Source organism: Carassius auratus, chromosome 40, assembly GCF_003368295.1.
Source record: "Carassius auratus strain Wakin chromosome 40, ASM336829v1, whole genome shotgun sequence".
Lineage (NCBI taxonomy): Eukaryota > Metazoa > Chordata > Actinopteri > Cypriniformes > Cyprinidae > Carassius > Carassius auratus.
Window position 1 is genome coordinate 7,439,542 of NC_039282.1, and position 16,988 is coordinate 7,456,529.

The window sequence follows — 16,988 nt, forward strand, 5'->3', positions numbered from 1 at the left end:
GAAAATTTCTAACGATACCCAACCCTATTTATGAAGATCTGTATACTGTAATATATGTTAAATTAAGTTGACAGTAAGTAATAAACAGTATTGACCATTGAGTAGTTGAATATTGTGCATTTTACCGTACCACTATTTTTTAAATAGATTAATGATTTAAATGGAACCGGAACTGGAACTGTTAGATGGAATGGAACCGGAAAATTTCTAATGATTCTCAACCCTACTGGTAAGACACCCTGAGCCTCGCTACACTTTAACAGAGTCACGGTTATTTTGCAGATGTCTGATATACAACCACATAGCCGATCAAGTTCACAAGCTACTTTTTAATGACTCCATGATAAACTTCACCACAGATATTTGGTCTACAAATGTTAGACCGACGAGTATACTTCATCTCACTGCTCCGTGGATCAATTGTGCATTTAAACTTAACAAAGTCTTGCTTCAAGCAAAATAATTTACCGGTTCTCACACTAAGTTGGCAATTTCTAAAACCATGACGGACATTGATATTATGTGTTTGCCCTGCAGGGCTCATTCCCTCCAGCTTGTGGTCAATGAAGGTACTGTATATTAAGTCAGCAGAGTGTGACAGAATTGGTCAGTATGTGCCGAAAGATTGTAGGCCGCTTTAAACACTCGCAACTTGCTTCTTCACATCTACAGTCCATTCAGGCACAGATGGATCTTCCACTAAAGATGCCTAAGCAGGATGTAAATATGAGGTAGAACAGGTCCTTCTATATGATGGAAAGTCTTTTGGAACATAAACTAGTTCTTGCTGCATATGCTACAGATTACGAGCCACCTGTCACACTTACTACGCAGCAGTGGTCACTGATGGAAGGCATATCCATATCCATTTGAACAAATAACCAGAGAGATTAGCAAAGAAGACACTGCTGCTGACATTATCCCTCTGTTTGAGACTCTAAAAAGGTTACTCAGCCGAGAAGCCGACAGTGATCATGGAGTAAAAAATATATATATCACTGGAGGCAGTACAAATACAGTTCAGGAACACCACTTCCAACCATATGTGCTGTATCGCAATGTTCCTTGATCTGCGTTTTTTGATGCAAAACGGCAAATGCACGAAATGCTAAAGTAGTTGTGGATATTAAAGAGTCTGGACACCGTGGAGACAGAGGAGATGTGCAGTATCTAGAAGGCAAGCTTCTATAGGAAGTTATATACTATTAAATATAATAGCTAATTCAGAAGTCTGCTTTTAGTCGTTATAAAAACACATAGGCCTGTTTTTTTTTTTATATAGATATTGTACTACAAAAGAAGGCTTGCATATACAAAAGAGACTCTACAACTGCCATGTTCACTGAAATTTTTCAAATAAACGGGACTGTGACAGAGAGTGTGTGTGTGTCAATGCAAGTTGCTATCTAGCAGAGCAGAGCCTGTGATTCCCAGGCACGAGAGTGCAGTTTCATTTCGTTTCAGTGCTGTCTGCCTGTGCTTGCACATGTGGCGATAAAAAACCTGTCTGTTCCTTCTATGAGCGTAGATAGTAAAATGACATTTAGCTCTGCATCTAATGCCATAAACGAGAAAAGAAATCAACGAAGCTGTGATAAAACAGAGATGCTTTTATTTGTGAAGAAGAATTTACTCCTCACTTTAAAATAAGGGAATGGAGTGGTAAAAGGAGTGGTTGTGGGCCTAGGTGTTTAGAATCTGATGTTAATGTCACTTAAGAACATTCAAAAGTTAAAAATGACCAGTTTGATGTTCAATGAAGAAGCAGAAACTATAACTCCCAGATGTATTTAAGGGAAATCCTGATTGATTGTGAGAACATGATGATTTTTGTATCCAGTTAATTTTAGTATGAATTAATATCATCATCATCATAATCATCAAAAAAAAAGTTTAGATTGAAAATCAGCAGTTTGATGTTGAAAACAGTGATGCTTTAGTTTGTAGTGAGTGAATTTAAGCCTAACAGGTTTTTTAATGAGTGTTTATATGAATGAATGACATTCAAAAAGTAAAACAAATCTTAGTTTAATGTTCCAAATTTAATGTGAACTTGAGCAATGTGTTTTCTGTTTATGAGACCAGTTACTGTGAAACAAATGTTTAAATGGAGAGAATCAAGGTTTTTAGACGTTGAATGTAGTGCATGAGCCGTATGGAGCATTTTTTATAGTCTTTGTTTAAGCCTTTTTTGGTTGTTCAAAGAGCTGCTGCAAAAATCTCCTTTTAGTGTTCCACAGAAAAATAAAAAACATATGGGTTTGGAGCATCATGAGGCTTGTGTCTGTGTGACTTATCCCTTAACATACTTTTTCTTTCATATCATACCAGTGTCTGTCTGTAAAAGGCTGTGATCAGTCCAGTTTGCTCCTTAAGTCATTAAAAAGATGTGAGATGCACCTAAAAAGGTCAAAAAATAATTAGGTCTCAGTAGTGCAGCATTTTGATCATTTAACCCCATAGTTCATGTGCACCTTTCATCTCAGGCATCCCTACCATGAAAATTGAGATGTCTGTTGTCAAAATAGAAAAGGAAAGTGTTTCGGGTTGTATTTTGATTTCACAAGCCTGTTATTGTTCAAAGTTTAAACACATCTTTTACGTGTTGCAGTCCACAATGCAGTTTTGACAGTGATGTGTATTTTTAAACCGTAAAATATATGAATATGGCCAAACAAACTGTCTACATGCAAAAACATGATTTGCACCAGCACTCCCACATAATGTGTAAGCTCACGTATTTGAAGTCAGACTTCAAATAGATGCCTTGCAACATGGTTTCCCACACAAACTGGGAAACAGTTGTATTCCCAGGTGGGGTGGCTGCAAAAGAACGAAAGGAAGGAAAAATGCAAATGCCTGGAGAACAGTGCAAGGGGGCAAGGCTACTGTTTCCTGCAGTGCTCTTCTCTTCATTTTTGAGGAATATCGGCAGCATTTGTTATTGGAGCGAACTGAGGTTAAGATGTTTATATAATCAACCGATTTACCCTTTAACACAGAAAATAAATCAGCTACCGCAATCCCCATTACTTTTTCATTGCAATCTAAGTGGGATCATGAATCTTCTTCTGTGAGTAGGTGAAGCTCCAGTTCATTTGAGTCCGTTCCTGAGCTTATTGAAAGGATGAGGGTTTTAATTAAGCACTATGATGCTTTTGTTGAAGTCTATCTGTGGAACGGTTTTGTTGGGTGGTTTTTGTGTGAGGTTCTGATAAGAGGAGAATCATTTTATTTAGCTTAGACGTCTTTAAGATTCTGCTTTCTCCTTTCTCAAAAGACTTTGGGCATTCGTACACTAAGCTTTTGAATGAATTCATTTCCATCTAAAATATTTCTTACACTGAAATACCAGTACATCACACAGATTTACACTTACAGCACTGTTTGCATTTCTTTCTCTCTCTTTTTTAACAGTTTATTGAAATATACATGAAATAAGCATTTATAGGCTTGACTTTTATGTGAGTTGGCCTATAAAAGTGCCTTTGCAGATGATAATGTGATATCTTCTGGAATGGATATCATAATGCATGTAAAAATAATGGATTTTTAAAATATATATATATATATATATATATATATATATATATATTCCTCTCACTGGGAGAAAGAGATCATGATCTGCGCAAATGAATGATTGAAATGGTTTCAGACAATATAACCATGCAAAGAAATCAATATCAAGCCTGGATTGTTACACATCTGGTTGGACCTTATATCCAGATGTGTAACAATCCAGGCTTGACATTGATTTCTTTGCATGGTTATATTGTCTGAAATATATTGTCTGATTGGGTCACGGCTAGGGTTAGGGTTAGGGTTAGGGTTAGGTTATATATACAGTATATCTGTGTGTGGGTAAAGATAACTGGAAAATTATTATCTTGATTATATATGACAGAGGCTTTGTATCCAGTGAACAGGTTTGTTTTGTTAATGTCAGGTCAGGGCAAGTTGTCATAAAATAACACATATTATATGTTGTCCTGTGAGATTATTCAAATAAATAAATAAAATAAAATAAATAAATATTTTAATCAGATCTTTAGAAATGCTCTGCTGAAAAATAACATTGACAGTTGACATTGAATTTACCTCTTCAGTTGTTGCATAATGCATTGTTTTATCAGCAGTGATTAGTAAATTGTTTTTGTCGGCTGTATTCAAATGGCAATGACAGAATCCTGAAGGATAGGATGTTTTCAAATAGATAACCTCTGTGCATCTTAATTTAAATGTTTTAATGTCGAGAAAGTGCTGCCCTTTTAATGTTAAAGTTTAATCCCGAATATATAATTGCATTGTCAAGTCAATTTTTTTAGCTGTTTTTACAATCCATACACAATGTAGATTTCCAGAAAATCATGTCTTAATGCCAACATTAAACAATAAAGAGGAGACTATAGTAAGATATTCAGCAGGAGCCCATTCTCTTCTCACAAGGCACAAATTACAAGTATTTAAGTATGTATGCCAAATGTTATCTTGTTATATGTGTAAAACTAATTATGTGAATAAATGATTTAATAAGACTGGTATATGAGCAGGCAGTGGTCAATAAAGCACCATTCTCTTTCTAGCTGCTATTGGCTGTTGCTGGCAGAAGACATGATGAGGTGGAGGTTAGAAACAAAACTCAAAATAAAAGAAATAATGTCGGTGGAATTGATATTCGTTGATATAATACAGAATCCTGACCAGACCTGATTTAGCATAGCTGCACTTTTGAGAGATTAGCTAGCATGAATTTCAGACCGAAGCCTCTATTGTAACTCAAATCTGCAATTATAATTGCCATCATATTTTATCTTTTGATAAATGGTTTGTTCACAGCAGATCATAAACCATAACATGTGCAACAATATTTCAGCCTCTGAATTTTCTGGCATTCTGTAAGCAATTACATGCTTTTTAGGAAGCTCTGCAATCAGCCTTTACATCAGCTGTTGGAGCTTAATTGAGCTGATGAAATTGGACGAACATAGCTCTAAGTAGTAAGCTGTAATCTCTGTGATATATCTGTTAACATATGATTGATGGTGCCATTGCACACAACATGGTTGAAGCAGTGCAAGTAAATCACCCCACAAATGAAATGAAAGTGCCAAAACAAAACAATGTTATTACTGGAATTAAAGGGATTGTTCATCCAAAAATGAAAATTGTCACCATTTGCTCACTCTGATGTTGTTCCAAAATGACTTTTGTTAGAGGAACACAGAAAGAGATATTTTAACTTCATCAGAATATCTTCTTTTGTTTTCTACAAAAGAAAGGCATATGGGTATGATCGATGAGGGTGAGTAAATGGTAACAGAATTTAGATTTTTGGGCTTACTGTCCCTTAATTGAGCAAAGCTGAAATAAAAGATTTAAATAATAAAATGTAAAATAAAATGTATAGTATTAGATGAAAAGCTGAAATAAGTACAAGTGATTAATTTACTAAAACTGAAACAAATGTAAATATATATATATTAAAAGAATAAAAATGACAAAAGCATGAAATCCTAATTTAAAAAAAAATGTAATGCAAATTAATAATGGTTAATAAATATTAATACATATTGTAATAGTATATAAAAATACAATATAAAATCATGCTTCAAGCACCTCTTTCTAGCAATGAGTGTGTTTCCCTCTGTTGGATCAATTCCATCTCTACCTCGGCTGTGACAGTTCTTCTCACACAGGTTTATACACACTACAGTGAGCTGCCAAATGGGGATAACAATTTATACGGTCACTAACAAATTACTCTCTAATAAATTACTCTCAACCAGAATAGACAATTCCAAATAATGGTGATATGCTGTTGTGTCAAAACAACTTATTTACAAGTACTGTATTTGAAGACATTTTTGTGGAACCATTTTTTTTTTTTTTTTTTTTTTAAATTATGGAATAGTTTAAACAAAAATTTACATTTTGTCAATATTTACTCACACTCATGTTGACTTTCTTTGGAACACAAAATGAGAAGTTCAGCAGAATATTCTGCCTGCTCTTCTTCATACTATGAATAGAGAATTTAAAGTAGTTTACATGAGGCAGTCTCTATATTCCAGTTTTTATATTAGTAAATATTGAATTAATGATTGTTTTTTTCTTACAGTATATTTATTTATTTATTTATTTATTTCTCTAGGCTGGTTCATTCCTTTAAGGCAATCTTCAGGGGATTCTCTAAATTCTAAAAAAGGCATTTCACACTGAAGTTGAAAAATAAACAATGAAACATAATTTACATTTCTGAGAGTTATGTCCGAATGTGCGTTGCCTGCTAGTTAAGTCATTCAGTTTGCCTTTGATTCTGATCAAAAGCCTCAAGTCTGTGAGCTGGCCGGAGAAAGTCTGAAACATGCGCAATTATGAATGCATCTCGATGGGTGCTGACTTTTTGAACTGAAGCAGACCTAAAACATTCAAATATGGCAGACTCATATAATGCACTGTGAATTACTCCCAGGCTCTGAAACTGTTAGTGCAACTGTGAAACTTATGCTTGATTGCATCATAACGTTCAAAGAGCCCAAAAGAGTTAATTGCTTATTATCTAATTGGTCTCTTCTGACCAAAGCTGTCCCTATAATATGATCACATTGGCCTGCTGTCCTTGCCAAAGCACAGGCTTCAGATCCTGTAGACAAACCGTATGCTTTTCAGAAGCATAAAAAGCATGGAAAGATCCAGTTTTTCAAAGCACAACGTTTCACCAGATAAAAAAGCTCAAATGACCGTCATTACTACTAATCCAGTATTATAACTTGATGACTCAGATATTTTGCCACTTTTATAGAGAGAAAGAGGAAAAAGGGAAGTATTAGTCATCTTTATCATGCTTTCATTAGCATTTGTAATCCCACTAGAGGAAGACAGGGCATGGAAGGAGCCAAACCCACCATGATGCCAGAGGGATTTATCTCCATTTAAAAATCTTCATTAGACTCCATTTTCCCCATTAAAAGGCATTTAACCAGGCTCTGATTGCTGGTAAATTAATCACAGTCTCTTAATTCCTCAAAAGAGTCACAATATGTTTGAGATTCGCACTGTCTGACAACTTCTAGTGTTTCAACGCCAAACTTTTGGACATCTTTGTGCGGGTCCGATGATGCTGATAAAATAAGCTAATTTTACACTTCACATCTGCTTCATCACGTTCAGTTGCGATTAGTCTCTTTGCATAAACATCTATGAATATGCATTTGTGTGGTGTTTTTATTTTTAAACCCGTTCATTGTTTGTGAAATTCTGAATTATATGGAACCCGGTTATCAGAGCAAGTGCAAATTTGCTTGAATGCTAGTATTACGACAGCTCAATAAGACAGTCTCTAATCTGCCACTGTTAAATATTTGTTTCTAAAAATATGAATGGCGGTTTTTGCTATGCCTGCGCCAATGCTGTCTTTGAAATTGACGTCCATTAATTATTTAGGTTTATGTGTAATATTATCTGTGAATTGTATAAAAACCAACAAAGGCAGATCAGAACACTCTGAAGCTTCTTTTGAATGTGCTGATGTCATGAGAAAAAGCTGATATGAGGAGAAATGCTACTGCTGCAATTTTCGATTTGGACCGAATGTTAATGTATGAGAGAGAGAGACATATTCAGAGGCCAGCCGCGCTCAAACACTTCTCTGATTTTCATATTGACTCAATTTTATTTTTTTGAGTATTTTCTTACTGCTTTCCCTCAGACCCTAATAGCAAATCCTGAAAAGATCATTCCGGATAGAGGAAGCTGCTGGCAGCCACCAATGGCGCGACCTGAAATGACCCTGAATATTGAGCCTTTCTGCATATCTGTGCCGCAATCGGTGCTGCTCATGTGACTCGAGAACTTAACTCTTTATAGATTGATATTTAAAAATCCTCCAGTGGGAAAACACTCACAGGAGGAGTTATTCATGTTGCAGGTTCTCAGTCAGATGAAGATTATGCCAAATGTTCTTCCCCAGTCCTCAGAGTGGAGGATTGAATCCATGCCCTCTGTTAGTGCGGTGCGCGAGCCAATCCCCTCACTGGCGGTATAGTAGGGACTTTCATGTGACCCTGCATTACAGACTGCTGCATTCCTATCAAAGCTGTTCAGCTTATCTTCTCGTCGGATCTTCATAATGATGGAGATCTTGGCAGTGGATGTTTATTTCTGTTGCTAATAAAGCTGACCTCCTTATGAAGCGTTCTTATGTGTGGAAATCCTGTGGAGGCAGTGTGGGAATATAAATCTAGCAACAAGAGCTCACGTTTTCTCCCCTGCAACACATCTAAATACACACATTCCATGACTCTATACTGTCAACACCGAGATGATATACATAAAAATGTTATACTACATATAAATCCAAAAGCACTGGAAGTGTTCTTGAGTATATATATATATATATATATATATATATATATATATATATATATATATATATATATATATATATATATATACTCAAAGCATTGCGTAAAACAAGACCAATCTGGCATCTTGAGAATAAAAAAATCAATGCAGTTTGCTTGTACATGAATGATGTCAGATGCAAAATCGCTATACTGAAAGATTTTAAATTGATGTAACATTACTAGACAGTTTACATAAAACAACAAAATTATTCAGCTATCATAAAAAGTGTCATTTTAACAACCTCATAAAAACCATAAATTTCTAAATACTTATCAAGGTCTATTGATTTGAACTAACTGTATGATCTAAGTAAACAGAAATAAGCATAATTAATTACTCTGAGCATTAGGGTTTACAGTGTTGAAATACAAATAAAACTTAAGCAAACATTTTAAACATAGAAACTATATAGACAAACCTAGAAGAAGAAAAAAATTAGGATTGACAAAACATGAAAATTCATGTATGAAACCCAGATTATGTGATTTCATGTTGAAATGAATAATTTGTCTGCAATAATTCGCAGAACAATGGTAAATATGACAAGACCTCTATTGCTTTTGGATTTAATATGTAAAAGCTTTTCATTACTAGAGAATCTGTTTTTCTGCTGTCATCTTAGATCTTTTTCAAATGCAGGCTGTTGAAATTTTGCCTGTTTGTTACTTATTGGTCTTGATAAGCAGCCCATTGTAATTCATCCCATCATCCTTTGCAGGCGGTTTTCTGCATTATGCACTTCCCTCACTGATTCGGAGTATTTAGATTCATCACCATGCTCACTGACATGTACACCAAGGTGCCCCGCAGCAGCTGCTTGAATCTGCTGCAATCAAATTGTATCAAACTTTAAATATTCTCAGATTCCAGTGTAATTAATCACTTGTTTGAGGGTCCTAAGATTGGGACTCTAATGAGGGGTATTATGAATGACTGTGAGCAGTGGGAGAACCCTAGCAAAACAACTCTTCACTTTAATCACACGCACCCAACATAAACTCCTTGACTAGATTAGATTCATGTGAAATTGTTCATTTGTGCTGTAATTTCCAATTTCCAATCGAGTTCTCTCAAAGTTCACGTCCAATAATTGTTCTTTAGTGATCAAAGGAAGAAGAAGAAAGGATTAACACAAATAATGTTCTTTGTAAATAATGCTGGGCTGAGGTCTAAACTGTTTTTAAGAAATTAGGTGAATGATGTTTTCCTGTGACCAGAGAACCAGGGCTGCAGGACTCTGGCTGAGTGAATTTAAAATGTGAGTGTGTGCAGTGGCCTAAATGATGTCTTATATCATGAAGGGTCATGATCATTACTTTAGTCAATTTGTGCACTGTACAGCCATGGAGAGGCTAAACCTGGCAGTGCCAGCCGTGCCTTGGCTTGAAGTCTGTGCTTGTGTGTGTGCAGCCATATTCTTCTGTTCTCTGTGGATGGAGGAGATCAAAGGCTGGGCTGTACTGTATGTACTTGTATCTCTCATGCTTAGAATTAACAACAATGTAAATGATGTGATCCCGCTGCAGGCGCGTTCATTACTAGAAAGCATGGATGCGCACCCGCACGGAATGTAATATTTCTTTTTTTTTTTTTTTTAGCATTTCGATTTTTCAATTCCTGGATGAAATCGCTTACCTCTGATCAAAGATAGCAAGAGGTAATGTTGGGGAATATAGCCAAATTTGTTCTAAATTATTATTGACACAGTCAAAAACTCTCCAACTGCTTAGCAACCAGAAGCTTTGACTTATTGTAGCTTTGAGGACCTGAAAGGCTTTCCCACTTAAATACAAATGCAGAGAGAGTGTTCACCATTATGAGTTTGAACAAAACCAAAACTAGGAACAGTTTGGCTCCAGACAGAATGATATCATCCATCATACTCTCTCTCTCTCTCTCTCTCTCACACACACACACACACACACACACACACACACATACTGTACACCTTGACATACATGCTCAGGACAAGTTCTGTAATCTTACTGTATGTGTACAGCATGCACATTGAGCTCTGCTGTTTTTATATATATATATATATATATATATATATATATATATATATATATATATATATATATATATATATATATATATATATACACATTTTAACAATTTACTTTATTTGGATGAATTTGTCTGTCTTTTGGTATAACTTGAAAAGTAAGCCCTGGTTCACTGTCTCGTGTCATTACATATAATTTGCCAGGAGATAAAGATGCATGACAAATACATGATGTCAAACCAAATTAATCGACAGTTCATGGCTTCAAAGCGCTAACTGGTTGTGTGAGATATCTAGTGCTTTCTAGTGCTTTTATATCAGCTTGACTTTGAACAATATCTTTGAATTAATAAATGTTACATAATAGCTATGAAGAGATGTTGTTAGATTTTCTGCAAAAAGTTTTTTGTTCGTGTACAGTATGTTTAGTTTTCCTGAGGGACCTATGTTTGCATATCTGTATTTGAAACGCATTCACGGGCGTTGCCTCCTGTGATTTACTCAGGACTTTAGTGAGACAGATAGTGTATTTCATATAGCAAATTTGTAATAATTTAACCACTTTTTTTATTTCATTTTGATTTTATTTAGTACACTTAAGATGTTTGACATCGTTACATTTTTCAAGGATATTTAAAATAATTGTACTGCCTTATCACAGTGCTGTCATTTTAAAAACAGTCTCTTTAACTTTAACAAGAAGTTTAATAAGAAAATTGTATACAAAAAATATAATACATTTATATGTACTTTTAAAAGTTATGGTAGATTTTGGTGGCAGATGTTGTAGTGCAGTGGTTTTCAACCTGTGGGCTGCGGGAACAATTTAGACGGGAACAAATTATTTCCACAACATTATTTACATCTCACAGATCTACAACTAATGGCACACAACAATTGCTCCTTCGCTGAAAGGCCCTTCAGAACACTGATTGGCTCAGTCTCTTGCGCCTTGTCTTGCACATGCTTTGAACTTACCCAGCAAATTCCCAGAACTGATTAGAGAACTAAATAATAACACTTAACCATACCGATCACAAGCCACTTTGCTTATTTTATATTTGAGATTTTTTCCCATCCATATGTGACATTTGAAGAAGTTTCTTTCAAATCCCACCAAAGCACTTAGTTTGGATTGATAACTGAGCCTTGACTTAGGCTGTCCCTATATCTCCCATTTCTTCCAGCCATTCCTTTGTGTATTGTCTTTATATTTGGGGTGATCATCATGTTAACAGCTCCACTTATGTTTCGGCTTCAGCCTTTTTCTAGTTGGCCTTGTGTTCTCCTCAAGCACTCTTTGTGAAACTCATTCAGTAGTTTATGTGACGATTGCATGTTTGCACGGCCTTGAAGCAGCAAAACACCCCTAAACCACAACACTCCCACCAGCGAGCTTCTTTAGTCTATAGTTTCCATCAAGTATCTCCACCTTTGACTCATCTGTTCAGAGCACACACTCTTCCAGAGGTCTGGCTCTTCATGTGCTGCTCAGAACTGAAGCTTCTTCCTTGCTGGCTTCCTAGATTTCTGCACATTTTTTCGAATGTTTGACTGGTGCACATTCATATTGACCTTTTCCAGAGCTGCCTGAAGATCCCTTGATGGGGTACTTTGAGAGTTCCTGAAGCATCTTGCGTTGTGCTGTTGGGGTGAATTTGGTGAATTCAGTTGTATTGTGTATGTGTTCATAATAAGAAACACCCACACACTGAACAGATAGGCAAAAATGTATAACAAAGGCAAATTTCAGAATGAGGTTTTAACTGACATTGTGAAGCACAACTGAAATCTACTTTGTTCTGTCGTTCATTACATTTGCTGCAAATGACACTTGTGAAGACAATGTGAAAGTTAGCTTTAAGAGTTGCCAAGCAACAGCTGTTACATTTAGCTGTTTATTCTCTGTCATATAACATCTACCCTCCAATTACTGTAATGACCAGACTTTTCCCTATCTCCTGCTTTGGCTGATGCCTTACAAATTCATCTCCAGCTGGGAAAATGTAAATGGTGCTTTTGAAAATGCTCAAGGAAGAGCGAGGCATAGTCCATTAGCTGAAGCACACCTGTGTGACAGCACAGAGCCCGAGAACATGAATAAACGCCTTTGAGAACTCATTCACCCACGAAACAGAGAGATTTCATCATGTTTTGATACATTCCAATGGAGACCGTCATTAACAGAACTGGAAAAATCTCACATAATAAATGTGATGAGTGGAGGTCATGTGACAGTCAGTGTGTAAATGCCATCACTCATTCCCACCAGTGTTTCATTCTCTCACTCCCTCTTACTGTCTTTTATTCTCTTTACCTCTCTTTCCTTGTTCGCACTGATGATTTCTGGTAATGGAGATATTCGTCTCGCAGGGACAATAATGTTCATTACTGAGCTATTATTGTGCTGCGCTACAATCGCAGAGATACATTGAGGTCTCGAAGTCTGAGACCGTAAAAAATCTGGATTTTTATGTGTGTTTTATATGAAAATCTGAAATGGAGTGGTTGTAGAAAGCAATAAAATAATCTTAATATTTTACAACATTTTAGTTAGTTTTAATAATGATTTTAGTATAAGGAATATGCTGTGCTCAGAACTAGCTAAGCTCAATCGACAGCATTTACGGCATAATATTGATTACTACAATTTTATGTTGTATAAAAGAGCTTGCATTAGAACTTGTGTGTTATTTGACACGTAAAGCTGTTTAAACTATCATTTTAAAGCTGTTTATGGATATGAGGGTTCATGTGTAAAATTTTATATTAGGTTACACAGAAAAGATAGATTTTTTTTTTGCACTCATGGATATTATTTACATCTTGATGCAATGATTTTGAAATAATGATTCTATTACATTATTACAGTTTCCACTATTATTTTGGTTTGTTTACAGTGTGAATGGCATTGATTTGAGCACCTTAAGGTGAAGCATAATAAAAGGTCAATTAGAAAGCAGAATGATCAGAGGGATGTCTGTAATGCTCTTTTTAGAATTTATATTTACTTAATGAGATTTGAGGCATTCTCGTTTCATTCCTGATGCATTTGCTGTAATGTGACTTGTCAGAGTAACATGCAAATCGTATAAATGCTTTGTCTGTTTAAAAAGAAAAAAAAGAAAAGCAGAATCTGTTGATGCTAGGATTTGTATCAGTGTGAGCTGGGCAGGTCTGCCTCTGTCTGGTGTGCTGCAGAGTTGTATTGTGTATGTTTGCACATCAGTGAGCTTGTTGTTTACTTTGCAGTACGTCTGGAATGACAACAGCATAGTGTACGAGCGGGAACGCAGCACAGGCTTTGGTCTCTCCTAGCTTTCCCACACCACTCCAGCCTACCTTTGATTTATGATTTGATAAACTCAAGTTGCAGTTAATGGAATTTAATCAGGAGAATTTACATGCAGCTGAACTGTGAACGTTTTTATTGCATTCATTAGGGATGTTTGTGTATGCGTACGCATGTGTGTTCCAGTCCTCATATTTATATGCATTTGCAGGAAAATGTAATGCCTTGTTAAAAATAGATTTATGGAAGTAGTTAAAATAATTTAATGCACTTGTACAATAAATAAATAAATAAAAAATCAGGTTTACAACACTGCCACCCTCCTCCATCCAAATGTATTAATAAGACCCGTAGCAGACCTTTTTGCTTTTTTCCTCCTAGTTTTAAAGCTTTTTTCTTATTTTCAGCCGGAGTAAAAATATACTGTGCAAGCTTAATATGCAGAGACAACCACAATTAAACCATTCATAGGCTGAATTCCCCCAATAGTTTGAACGCTGTCTCTGTGGTGCTTTTTCAAAACTTTGGTTCAGAGTGGAGCCCCCCCCCCCCCTTTTTTTAGCATATGTATTTTTAAAAAGTCTTTTTTTTAAGAGTTATAAGCTTTGGACCACTCAACCAACCAGTTACGTGGTGGAGCAAAATATATATATATATATATATATATATATATATATATATATATATATATATATATATATATATATATATATATATATATATATATATATATATATTTTATTTGAATTAAAAATAAGAAAAAGAAAAGTCAAATCAGACAGAGAAAAAAGTAAAAGACTGTGAACTTAATGGCTTTAATGAGAGAAATAACTACAGTTGCAAACAAAATAATTGAATTTAAATGGATACATATACAACTGATGTAAAGATGTTGAATCTTGCATGTAGAAACTGTTACGTCATTTCTTCATGAGAGTGGGTGAGTTCTATAGAGCTTTATTTTTTTATTATTATTATTTGACGCAGTTGGCATGTTTTGATTCTTTGATTGGTGGATATTTGTGGCAGAATTGTGGGTAATGTAGTTTTCCCTGGAATTCCACTGTTAATCAAACATGATTTATAAAACAAGTTTAAACAAAACCATATACCTTTGATTAAAAACCTTATGGCTTACAACAGGTCTGTCTTTTAAAGATTTATAAGTAACCTTTTAAAATCAATTCTACTATGGAGAAAAATAATTCACTTAATGGCATGAGTTTGGGGCAGAGCGTGACTGTGGCAGGCAGAGGTAGTGTTTAGGAAACCTGATAAAAAAATAATTCACAGTTGATGGTCAGTTCCTTTTTCAATATGCACCTCTGGAATATGACACTACAGAGTTCCTGGTGAACATACTTCACAGAGCAGCTGTTGATGGCTTCTCAATTATAGCCATCTCTTATTGCTTTTTAATACACCTTGTCCTTGGTTATCATACTTATTCTAGGCACATTGCAGTACTGCAGAGCAATTCATCTAAAGAGGAGGAGGTGGGTCAAGTGTCTTCCACTGTCAGGTATGATTTATGTAAAATCCTGTTTAATATGAAGGCAGCACTCTGGAGGAGTTGGTCACATGCTGTCCTTAGACCCTCACTGTGGAGAGACATCCGCTGAGTGGGCCTTAATATCAGGCCTAATGTGAAGTCTGCCATTATGACAATGTGCATTGTTACTGAGGGCTCGCAGCTCACCAGGTGGCTTTCTAAAAAAGCAACAGCCACTTTACCTGAATGATGCAAAATGATGAAGTGGCCTTGACATATGTAACATTACTGTGATGTGATAATGAAAGACAATAGGAATGCAAAATACACACACACACACACACACACACACTGATAACCATGTTCTTTTGCATGGTAATGTGACATGTCCAACCCAATCTAATGACAGTTTGTAAGTATTACATTGTTTGGAGAATTGATGGTTAATTTGCATGACTTTGTATTCATCTGATTTGTAAAATTTTCGTATGCTTACAGTTCCCTGAGGGTTAATTTTGAGGGTGTGGTTAGGGATTGACCTAATTATGTTACATTCTATTCATAGAAATCATGACTTTGTGGCCAGCAAACTGGCTATACTGTACGTCTTTTTTTTTTTCTTTTCTTTTTTTTCACATCAAGGTTTTCATGCTGTTCTCTCAAAACAGCTTGAACCAGCCTTTGTTGATTTGCTGGTAAAGTTGGTTGATTTGAGAGGTTTGGGTTTTTTGTCGGTTTTTCAGACCAGAGACCAGCATGAGTCTAAGAAAACCACACTGGGTAAAAAATAAATAAAATAAAAATAAAATTGGTTTGCACTAGTTTTCTGGCATCGGTTAGGCTAGTCTGGTTTGTTGATTTGAGAAGAGCTTATGAAAATGTCAGACTAGGAGACCAGCTAATATCAACTAACTACTTTAGGCTGATTCAAAAAAAAAAAAAAAAAAAATCTTACAAGGTTTTCATACTAACCAGCTGAAACCATCTTCGATTGGCCTATGCTAGTCATCTTGTCTAAAACTACCTTAAACTGATTATTTGTATTTATTTTTTTTTTATTTTTTATTTTTTTTTTCTTCCTGCAGGATTTTCAGAAAAAATCTGCTGAAAAACATACAATGGTCTACACTAGACTTCTGGTCTCTTAGCCTGGTCCAGTTGAGTAGAGATGAATACGTCAGGCTGAAAGACCAGCTAAACCACCATAGCCTGGTTTAAGTATTTTTTTTTCTCCCTGCAGATTTTTCATTCTAACCTAATTTGGCCTACACTAGTCTCCTAGTCTTGTAGCCTGGTCTAGTTTGTTAATTTAAAGAGGAGCTTTGGAACACGTCACGATGGAAGACCAGCTGACTAATTAGCTCGGCTTAAGTTTCAGGGCTCCTTTATGCCTTCAGTCTCTGTCATATGTGGATCTTAAGCATTAATATAGTGAGAGGGATGTTCTCCTGTGGCTCTCTGGTGAGTTAACAATTACCTAGATAATGATGGATTTATTTACATGGCAAGTGAAACATAATGAGCTGTGCTTTTTGGAGACAAGAGGTCAGTTCATTCGCTCTCTTACCAGTCTATAACACACGGACAAGATCGGATTAGACTTATTGTGTTTAAGGATCATTTGCATGCTGGAGGAAGAGTATGAGATGTAATTTACAGTGAGGAATGAGTGTGTGATCATCACTTCTTCGCTTACAAATGAGTATGTTCCTGTGTGCACCGGCAGAACTTAAACCCTGTCAGCATTTTATTTCCCTCTGGCTAGGGTGCTTATGCGTCAGCCATTGTTGTTC

At 35.7% G+C, this 16,988-nt stretch overlaps 1 protein-coding gene across 1 annotated transcript in view; it reads left to right on the forward strand.

Moving 5' to 3' along the window:
* Positions 1-16,988, forward strand: part of LOC113058435 (glutamate receptor ionotropic, kainate 4-like) — a 290,241-nt gene that overhangs the window by 91,434 nt on the left and 181,819 nt on the right. The window lies entirely within an intron of this gene.